This window comes from Spermophilus citellus, assembly GCF_964194105.1.
Source record: "Spermophilus citellus genome assembly, chromosome: 16".
NCBI lineage: Eukaryota > Metazoa > Chordata > Mammalia > Rodentia > Sciuridae > Spermophilus > Spermophilus citellus.
This window is the reverse complement of record NC_138196.1, coordinates 36,176,232-36,187,520: the sequence shown is the minus strand read 5'-3', so window position 1 is coordinate 36,187,520 and position 11,289 is coordinate 36,176,232. Positions and strand designations below refer to the sequence as shown.

Here is an 11,289-nt window from a genome sequence, read left to right as displayed (position 1 = left end):
GGCAGTGGCATTGCTATAAATACATTGGCAGATCTGTCCTTTTCCAGCTCTTCAGTGTCTTGGGCTATGGAGACTGTCTTAAGGCGCTTGTGTCAATTTCAAAGCTTTCCTCTGGAAGCTTAAGCCCTTCTTAACAGTTCTTTAATAGCTGGAAAGCGGAGTTGGATTCCGAAACTCCATCACTCAGACATTTTGTAAAACTGATGTTAAGAAGATTTAAGCCAAAATGTTGGCACCGCCATTCTTTTCTTCTTCATCTGCCACCCTGCTTGATTCTCTAGCCCCCTCAGACACTCATGTCACAATCCAGAATGGGACTGATCTGAATGAATCTCAGCACCGTGGAGTCATTTGTTGAGATTACCTGAGAATAATCTCCCAACTCAACTCTTGAGAAAAATCGATAAAAAGCTCAATAAAACCATTATGCTATGACTTGATGTCACTCTGCCCTCATAAACACCTTTTAGCTTAAAATCTTTAAAAAACTACTTGCGGTTCTGTATTTTCCTCCCTAACCAATCTGGACAAATAAGTGAGATTTTATTCCCTCTATTTAGTTAGATTTTTCCTTTTCCTCCAACTGGCTCACTAATCAGCATATTTGACTTACAAGAGAAAGATGTTAATTTGGGGAATATTTATCATGAAGGTCTAATATTGTGAACCGAAAAGGAAAGCCAGAGTCATAAAAAAGGGAAGCGATGAGAGAAAGGGACATGAGGAAAAGGAAGGTGGGATCATCAGAGATCAACTGCTAGATGTAGAGGAAAGAGGAAACCCAATGGGGAGTCTTCAGGAAGACTCTCCTTTCAACTATTCCAATAAGAAAGGAGGGTCTTCTTGTTGCCTGAGATCACTACAAAAACTGACACTGTCCTTCAGTGTAGGATCCAGGATGTTTCTTCATAGAAGCAGCACCAAACCAACACTCCCCACTAACGTCGCCCCCCCCCCCAACCCTGTCTCTATGGGAATTGCTAATAATGGGTCATTCCCTACCCTTCACATATGTGAAGAGACCTAGTTCAAATAAATCCTGTTTTTCTTACGATCATAAAATGAAGTTCGAAGAGAAAGTGTCTGGCTCTTTAATAAAGTAGGTGTTAAAATAGAAGCCTCTGTCACTAAGCAGGAGGGAGGTTTTGTTAGTGGGGAGAGGGTGGCTAAGGAGCATCTGATGGGATCTTATCAGCTCTCTTTTAGGAAGAGCAGTTCAGAGCCTTTGGCAAAGACAGAGGATCAAAGACTCAGAGCTCTACCAGCAAGGAAAGGGCCTTTGTGGGGAAAAGTCAAGGGAAACTGGAGTTCTGGAGTTGTTATGGAGGAAACCCCACCTTGAAAATCACATGCCCAGAAGAGATGACCCAGGTACTGAGTCGTGGTCCTTGCATGAATCTGAGCCAGGGGAAGTAAGTGTCCTCTAAAGGCAAACCCAGCTAACCATTTAGATAATCAAAGCATGTGATGATCATGTGTAGTTAATTTCTACTTAGGTTTTTTTTTTTTTAGCTAGCTTTTGAAATACACAGATTATTGAGGTAGCTTCTAAGACAAAATCCTTGGGGGATGTTATTCTTGAGAGCTCTTTTCTAGACACTTGATGCTGCCTTAAAAGAGAGTATACTTAAGCATAATCTCATCTTTCCTTAATAATTTCAGAGTATCACTGTAACATCTACTATTTGCTCCTGTTGCATTATAATGTAATTTATTGGTTGCACCACAGTGATGGGAAAGATGCACAGTTAATTACAAACCTGAAGACACTCACTATTAGCCAATCCTGAGTATAGTAGAGTGCAGAGGATTATATAAAAGGGTTGGTTATCTTTTTCCATCAATCACATTTAAACTTAACAGCGACTGCTCAGAGGAGCACTTAGGAACTCTTCCTCCTTTACCTTCCTCTTCAATTCATCTCTCACCTCCCTCCAGCTTTTCTACCTCTGGTCTCCCTACAGGACCCTCTCATTCTGTTTTTTGTTGTTGTTAATTTTTTTAAAAATTGTTCTTTTTAGATATACATGACAGTAGAGTATATTTTGACATAATAGTATAACTTATTCTAATTAGGATCCCTTTCTTGTGGTTGTACATGATGTAGAGTTACACTGGTCATGGATTCATATATGAACGTAGAAAAGTGATGTCTGATTTATTCTACTGTCCCATCCTCCTTCCCTTCCCTTCATTCTCCTTTGTCTAATCCACTGAACTTCTATTCCCTCCCTGCTTATTGTGTGTTAGCATCTGCATATCAGAGAGAATATTCAGCTTTTGGTTTTTCTCTTATCCTTTCAAAGGGGGCAAATATACTAGCTCTGAAACACTAAGATAGAAAGGACTTTCTGCAAATACATCTTCTAGACAGATCAATGTTTCTTTGCTTATATTTATCACTTTCCTAGGTAACTTAAACACAGTCTTTTGCTGAAAAACAAATCTCTAAGGCCCTGCTAAGACTCCTTCCCTGCTGGAGAAAGATTGAGGGAGTAGAAAGGAGGGAAAATTCGGTGCTGCCACCATTGTGATGTTTCCGGGCTTCCTGATGCTGAGATATTTGTGTATGGATAACCAAAGATGCAAAGATGGGTCACTTCATTCTCCCCTAAACATCCTGAACAGGCCAGGGCGACCTGATATCCTTCCTTTTGTGAAAGTAGTCCATTGCCTTTGGCCATGAAGGAAGTAGATCCTTCTCCTTTGTCCTGAGCTTTTCATTTCTGTTGTTTCTAAATGTGTGTCCAACATGGTGCTGGCTGCTGTCAGCATTGTTGATTGGGGGGTAATGTGGGTTATTATGAAAAAAATAATGAAAATTCAAACAGGAATATAATTAATTTTAACTTGAGTGGGTAAAATTAAAATGGCCTGGCAGACAGAAATGGTGAGAAAGGAAGAGGTGTGGGTTGAGCCTTGAAGAATGAGTGTAATTGCACTAGGAGAAGATGGAGGTGGGGCAAGCAAAACCTGGGGAAGCCATGGGAAAGTCAGGCAGTTGGACAGTATGTGACCATGGGAGGACTGTAATGGATGGGAGCAGAGGAGATGAGAGTGGAATGAAGTTGGGTAGTTGGGATGGGGTCCGATTTCAGCTATCTCTGGAAGTCAGATAGAAGGGCAGTGTAGAGGTATTAACCTTGTGCTGCTCAAACCTCATGCTCCACAAATTTGGGGCATCTTCCTGAAAAGTTAGTATTACAAAAATATTTGGGGCAAATTATTTTTTAAGTCATGCCCTAAAACAAACATTCATGTAGTTTATAGTTTGCATGATTCGAGTAATAAAATATGTATATCTGAAGAAATTTGGGCTGAAATTTGACACCTTCACACACCCAGATCCTTTTTTCCAGCCTGGTGTGTACTGATGGAAGAATTTGCCTATTCATTAGGCAACAAGAAGTGAGGCCTCATTGCCCTAAGCTGTAGCCCTTTGAGTGGAGCATCTTTCTGGTGCTCTGAGTATCTTTAGGTATCACTCTGAAAGCTGATCTGACATCTGGTCTAATAGATCCAGATGGTTATGCATCACATTTATATTGGCCCATGCCAAGACATTATTGCTTTATCACTAGGCTTAATATCCCATGATAGGGCATTTGTGTAGTCCTTTGTAGGTTGATTTGCCATCATTCTCTTAATAGCCTTAGAAATAGTATTATCACCTGTTTTTATAAATGCAATGACATGTGGCAGGCGTTGTAAATATGTTTGATGAGTTCTTTAAAGAAAGTGTCTCTGTTAGAACATGGGTCCTGGCTGGCAGGAGTTCCAACAGCCACAATCATGTGTGCAGCCCTTTGTCTTGGAAGAGTGCTTCATGTCACACGTGATCTGCCAGCCTCACGGAAGGCATGCTGACCTTCTTAATTCAATTCTCCAACTCCTGTCAATTGGTGCATTGCTGGACAATATTTCATGACAGCTTTCAGCTCTGTATTTCTTATGAAGAATTTAACTGAAGCAAAACAGAATTTAGATGGGCAATTTAGCCTTGCAAATCTCTTTCTGTCTCTCAGTCTCTGTCTTTCTCTTTCAGGTTATTTACAATGCTGGCTCACTAATAAACACAATCATGATTTGAATGAACAGAATCACATGTTTTTATTTAACAGAGTGTTTTATATAATAAAATATTCCTTACAGTCTTGAAACTTCATGAAGCCCTGTCTATCTCACACCAACTTCCTGGAAGACTCATTAGTAATTAATGAAATCATTAAGAATGGTCCATGGTGACTGACACCCTCCTGGCAGCCGAGTCTCCTCTTACACTTTGTTGAAATGCTATTGGCTCCATAGGTTTGATTCGGGGGAATGGGTTGGGGAGGTGGAGAGGGAGGGAGTTTGATTACATAAAGTTTTACAACAACCCTCAGTGAGAAGGGAAAGCTGTGAGTATATTCCTCCAAGTTTCTTTACTTAGGAAACTGCTGGGAGAAGTTTTCTGAAAATTCTTTCATATATCCAATGCTAATAAGAAGATTTTTTAAAAAAGAAATGCTGCTAATGTCGTGGTTCTACTTAAATGATATTGGGTGGCTCAAGTCAATAAGCAAAGATGTAGTGTTGAAAATCACCCTCTTTTTTTTTCTCCCGTTTTCACACATTTCTTTCTTTCTTGGCATTGCCTAGATTTATTCTCCTCTTCTCCCTTTTAGGAACAGAATTTGGTATAAATAAATGATAACTGAGAAAATGGTATAAGCTGACGAGTAAATGCCAGTTTCTCTAGTCTCCTACCGTAGGATAGGAGATAACTTGTTATAACAAGTAGTTACCCACAAGAAAGATGGTGGTTTTGATGGATGTTATTCAATTTGAATTTAATAATAAAAAACACTTCATTTTGTTTCTTTAATTATGTCACTAAAAAAGGAACGAGAACCCCCCAAATCCTTTCAGACTACTAGTGCACTCAAACTGTTAACTCAAAATAGGCTACTTTGTCAGAGTACTGCCCACAAAATGGAATTCTGTACATTTCATAGCCCAATGAATTTAAATTGTATGGAGCTAATATTTAATACAAATGCAAGTACCAGTGGAATCTGCATACTTAATATGCATCCTCTAACTCTCAGAATTAAACAGTTGATCTATGGGACACAAAGGGATCATCCTTCTCTCAAAGAGAATATTTTATGACCAGGCAGTTAAAAAGGCACTGACATAAACAACTGTTTGCAACTCTCTCTCTCTTTCCTCTCTCTCTCTCTCTCTCTTTCTCTTTCCTCTCTCTCATCTTCAAAAAGAAAAAGGTACACATAAGGACATGCTGTTTCAGACAAAGCATTTTAGAAAATCATTTGATATGTTTTCCTTTTTCTTTAGGGACAACCAAACCTTTGATAGTTGCTCAAGGGCGTTTCTATAATTTATTTATTTATTTATTTTGGCATGAGGGAGGGCCAGTATGAACAAAACTCCTCTTGGAATTGGAAATAATACTACTTACATTATAGAAATGTAATTTATGATTTTTATGCCATGACTAAATGGACCAATTTTTCTGGGACTATGTCAATTTTCAATGTTTCATTTAAATTTAAATTGTTAAAATTCTATCATTGTACATTTGTAGGAAGTTTACCTAGATAAAGTAGTAAGGTACATTCCTTGTCCTAGTTTTTGATTCCTAATATACTGTCACTCTCTGTCAGGCCGTGATTTAGAAAGACACTTTGGAAGTAACAATGTTTGAGGTGAGACCTCTCAAGAAAAGCATGTATCCCCATTCTTTCCTTTCCTTCAAACGCCTGAGGGAGAAGAAAGACATGGAGTGAAGAGTTGCCTCATTTTCCTGAGAGAAAACAGTGGTGCTGAGAGCCTGGTGTGACTTCCGTACCTGCAGCATTTCTTAGTGTTCAGTGTTGAATCTCTGGCTCCCAGACTCGAGGGTGGACCCCCTCCCCACTCCACCCAGTTGGGTGAGCATCATAGTGAGATCATGATTCCATGAAGCTCAGAGTTGTGCACACTTTATGTTTTGAATTACGTTTTATCAGTCAGCCTGCTTATTGAGAGCTAGGTGCTGTCTGTGGAGTTATAAAGATATACACGATACTATCTCTGTCCTTCCAGAGCTTGAAATGTACTTAGACAAGCCAGGAACTTGATTTTCTATTTTTGTGGTGCCAGGGGATGAACTCTAGGGCCTCATACATTCTAGTCAAGGGCTTTGCCACTGAGCTACACCTTCAGCCCCAGAACTTGATTACCTAACAGCTTTATTTCAAAGACCCTTTCTAAATTATTATTTTTTTCTCTTAAGTTCAGCTGCTAAATAATGTCCTTTCTATGTAGTGAACAAATATATTTAAAGGGGGGAGATCAAAACGTGGGCTTTATGGTTCTCTGATGAATAAGGAAAAGCTGTTTCCACTGATTGGTAGGTTGGTTCTCCACTCTTTTCTTGCTTTGACTGATAATGTGAGTTTAAGCAATTAACTGAAGCCAAATCAGAATAAGCAAAACCAAGAGTCCCAGCAGAATGATTAGATCAAGGATGCCTGACCCTTGGACATTTCCGTGAGGACAGTGAAAAACTCCAGACTTTTATAGACTTTAAGAACAGCTCTTTGGAGATTCTTTGAATAGGGTGCAAAGGGAAATTGCCTCCTTATGTTGGGGTGTTGAGTGGACTTGCAGGGAAAGAACTGACAGGTAAACTCTAGTTTAAGTACATAATATGTTCCCCCAAACGATCTAAAATGACCTTCACATGCCCTCCAGGATGTAAAAATATCACTATATTCCTTCAGCCCTCAACCTTGCTCTGCTTTCCAAAGCTCGACTGACACCAGCAGAAACCCCAGGGTTATAATTCTCTCTGCCCTCAGGAACATTTACCAGTAAGGGGGAAAATAAGGCCAGAAAATTGTTGCTATGAGCTCTGTTTTGTGGAAGTTAAAATGCTAGAGCGAGAATCTGATTGCTTGATAGCTCCATCTCTCTCCCTCCCTCTCTGTCTCTCTCCCCCTCTCTCTCTCCCCAATCCACCCCCCTTCTCCGTTCTCTCTCTCCCCCAACCCCCACCTTTTCCTACTCTCCTCCCATCCCTCCAGGGGACTCCCAGTTCTGCCCCCACACCGGGCCGGAGAGAGCCTTACAGGTTGTCAATGAAACATGGAATTATTTCCTTTGATGGCTTAGATAATAGTAGGAGCCAAAGCAATGAGTGAGGTCGGCTGAGACCAATGCAGTCCTGCCCGGGACTGGAGAGCCAATCGCAAGAGCAGAGGGCGGGGCGTCGGTACCAGCAGATAATTGCTAAGTGCATCGCTAGCACAGTTGGTCCGAGCTGCTGAAAGGTCTGGCCGCAGAGACAGGAACGCGTAATCCTCAGCGTGCTCCATCCCGACAGCATCCTTCCACCGCTCGGCAGGGCAGCAAGCCTCTAGGCAGCAGCCCCTCTGCTCCGCGGAAAAGGTACCTCTGCCTGCGTCCCGGGGGGTGCCGCTCCTGCATGTCCGTTCTCAGTGGCTTGCAGTTTAGCAGAGGCGCAGGGATTGCAGAAAGAAAAGTTTAGGGGAGGAAATGTGACAAAGGTAGGAATCCACTGTCTTTTGTTGGGAGGAAAACAAGCTGACAATTTGGAAAACTTCTGCGCTGTCAAGAACTGGGCTTGTTTACTACTCTTAATTAGCTGCACTCAGATCTGTGGGAATCGGTCTGATCTTGGGCTAGGGGGCCTACAGGGTTCAGGTGTAGACTCCGGTTCTCTGGGTGAAGGAAGCTAGACCCCAGGATGTGCAGTTTTCTGACCCCCCCCCCCACCACCACGGACGATTCTGTGACATATCATTGGAAGGATGGTTCTGAAAAATGTGATTGGCTGGTTGGGTGTTCTGCCATAGGGTCTGCCCCGTCTACATTACCTTGACCTGCCTTCCCCAAACTATTGTGACCTTCAAGTCCAGTCTTTTCTCAAACTTCTGTCTCCTTCTCACTTCTGCCCCTTGCCCACTCCGTCTCCATTCATTTTATTCCATGAGAAGATACATTTCCTGGGGTCTGGGGACCTGTCTTGTTTGACCTGGTGAGCATCTGCGTATCACACAACTTGGTGAGAAACCAACACAATCTTTGTCAGAGGAGGAGAATCACTTCATTGATTAGCTCCTGGAAACTCTGACAGACTTTCCAGGTTTGGTGTGTCCCCCCAAAATGGGGATGGAGCTAAATTTTATCCCATGCATGGCTTACACCCTTACCAGAGAAGTGTCCATCCTTGAGCATCCTGACAGCTCTGTGAGCTGAGGCTGGTGGGAGGGACAAGTGGTTCAGGGCTGCCTCTTTATAGGTGCGCAGGTTGTTTAGGTACGCAGGTGCAGAAAGATGGTGCTGAAGTCACCATCCATCCTGCTGCTAATAACTGCTCTTCGAGTAGAAAAGCTCACCATGGCAGGTAGCTGGTTCAGTCCAACATCATCTCTGAGCATTCTACATTGTAGGACCATAAGGGCCTCCCTTGCTCTGAGACCTACTTTGGGTCCTGTGGAAAACTCTTTTTCTCCAGCTTCTGCCAGTGGGAGATGTTAGGAAAGTGAACCTTTAGGAAGTGGTGTCCCTGTGAGGGAGAAGGTGATGCACTTGGATTTGAACTTCTTTCCTGCCTTTGCTCACACAGCTCCTGTTTTCATGCCGCACAGTACTTTACCAGGTATGTCCTCCATCATACCTGATGTGTACTCTGAAGTGGACAGCCTCTGGTTAATATTACAAGTCCGCAAGCCTTTGAAGGGGAGGGTTCAGTTGAATTTTCTTCCTTTGATTTCTGTCGTGGACCTAAAGTTGGGGAGCCCTGGAAAGAGAATGTTCTGGGGTGGGGGACTCTCAAGCAACACTTCTCCCTTATGATACCCGTCTAGCCGAGGTGCAAATGACGGTATCAGGTATCAGTTCTCTAGCTTCACAAATCACTTTCACCTTTTAAATTCTTATTTTCTTTCATCACCTGCACACAACAGGTTCTCCTCCGCCTTTCTTAGGCAGCTATTCTGGGTGGGAACTGTTAGTATGCAAGCTCTACTCACAATGGTTTGAAAAAATAGCTGTCTGACTTTTTGTTGTGGGTCAGGATGCAGTCAGCTTTCTCTTCTGCACATGCTGTCTGACAGTAAACAAAACCAACTTGCAGCCCTGCACAGTGTTATTCCTTTGTGTTCTGGGGACCTGGAGTGGAAACTAACATTTGGTCAAGGACTTCATCCTCTGTGGTCTTTCTAGGGCATGCGACCCCCAGGGAGCCCAGAAGAGGCAACACTAGCCCACGGTGGTCTTGATGGCAGACCCCTTGGTTTTCATGAAGACAGTAATAAATTAGAAAATGCTTTTGAGTTTGAGGGGTGTCTAGGACCAGGAAGCAGGAGCAGAACCGGTGACCCCTTCAACTGATGCTGATCTGCTGGATTTCTACAGTGATAGAGAACATTAAAAGTAAGGCATTTAAAACAGCTTCTGAGCGGTGACTCATGCACAGAGGAAAAAGGCTGGGCTGGGGGGAGGGAGCAGAGGGAGCTTTGAAAAGTACAAGTGGGACACGCTGGAGCACTTGCTTTTTCTCCCTCTCCTCCTCCTCATTCCTTTTCCTTATATTTCCCCATTTGGAACAGAGATCATTAAAATAACAACTTACGCTAAAAACACACACACACACACATATATATATAGGAGCTGAAGAATAACTGACAAAACATAAAACACCATCATCGCCATTTCACCTTGGGTGGGTTGGGGTGTGAAAAACCAGGATCCTGTGTCTCTGCTGTGATCCAGTTTGGAGAATTTAATTGCTGGTGTCAGGCTGATTAACTCCTTGTGAAGCTGAGTGCCTGTCTGTGTATGAAGGGACCGAATGATGTTCAGGAAATTAAATTTGTTACTTCTCATTTTATCAAACATGATAGCTTTAGCCAGGACCCTGTATATAAGCACCATTCAGAAATCTAGCATTTTTTTTTTTTTCCTTTCCCCAACTAGCCCAACTGGGATTTCTCTCATTTGACCACTGTGGTGTAGGTAGAGAGGTTGCATCTCCTGCTTTTCCAAGCCCAGTGCAATTTACCTGGCAAGTAAAAGTCTGATCTACTTTCCCGACCTTCTATCTTCATCATCCTCTCTGTCATGTCTTTTTGTCCTACACACATCAATAAATAACCTCTTTGCCAACCTGATTTGCTCTTGTCATTTTGTGCCAATTTTGCTGTTAAAGAAAACTGTCCCCTGAATAATATGGAAAACATATTGTAATTTTTATCAGAAAAGTGCCTTTTTGTCTTCTCTTTTAAAATCTAATTTTGTGGTTTTGGGTAAATCAAATAAGCACATTGATTGGGTTAGGTGTTTTGGTAAATGCTGTCACAGTGTTTCCTTTTTCTCTTGTGGATGTCTGACTCCCCCAGTGATCCTCAGGGAGGGTGTGTCTGGAGGTTTGAAGCAGTCTGGAACATCCCTGAAAGTTGATGAGATTGGAGCACAATGTGCTCCTACTTATTCAAAGTGGGAAAAAGGCTGTTTTGAAATCTAGGCTCTGCAATGTATTCAACACACTCTGTTATTGTCCCCCTCTATTCTTCACTTAGGAAAATTTTATGGGCAGAGTTTTAAGCAAATAGCTCATCTGACTCATGCTTCCTTATACTCACGTGCCCCTCCCTTCCTCTGCCCCTTCCTTTCACCTTGATGCAGGTATCTGAATAATTGTATTCATTCTTACACCTCTCGCTCCTCCTTCCCTCTGGTTCTTCTTTCCTGTCATGTAAGGGCACCATCAGGTTGAGATTTGCTTTTAGGTGCCCTGCTCACCTTACTTGGGAAAAGAGTTCAGCAGAATACTTTAGGAATTGTGGAATATTCATGGGATCTAGCCCTGTGGGAGCAATGAGATAATCCTTTCACCAAGTTCTGTTCTACTGCAGACCTTGCAAGAGCACCTGGGGCCTTGCAGGTGACCTGTGTGAGGCAGACAGGGCAGATATATCAAAGCCTGGGGGATTCCTACCAGCACAAGGCTCTGCTGCTCCACCCTCCTGAGGCCTATGTCCTCCCACAGCCCCACACCCAGCCCCGACTGACCTTGGAAACATTAGCAAGCAGCTCCACTGGTCTGTCATTCTCCCAGGTTCTTTGTTCTCTGTTTTCTTGTCACCCTTAAATCTATCAATAGTTGGAAAAGATTAAATCCACTCATTCATACTAAGGTGTGAACAGTGAAACGTATTGCCAATTAGAGAGGTATTTGAAATCTTTTAAATATTTAATTTTTTTTACAATTTTTTG

At 42.4% G+C, this 11,289-nt stretch overlaps 1 protein-coding gene across 1 annotated transcript in view; it reads left to right on the top strand.

Annotated features, from left to right (window-relative positions):
• Positions 1-7,324: 7,324 nt before the first annotated feature.
• The window catches only part of ZMAT4 (zinc finger matrin-type 4), a gene marked incomplete at its 3' end in the record, with an annotated part of 298,777 nt that continues 294,812 nt past the window's right edge, over positions 7,325-11,289 (top strand). Inside the window, exon 1 of the mRNA XM_081269115.1 lies at positions 7,325-7,437. The remainder of the gene's footprint in view (positions 7,438-11,289) is intronic.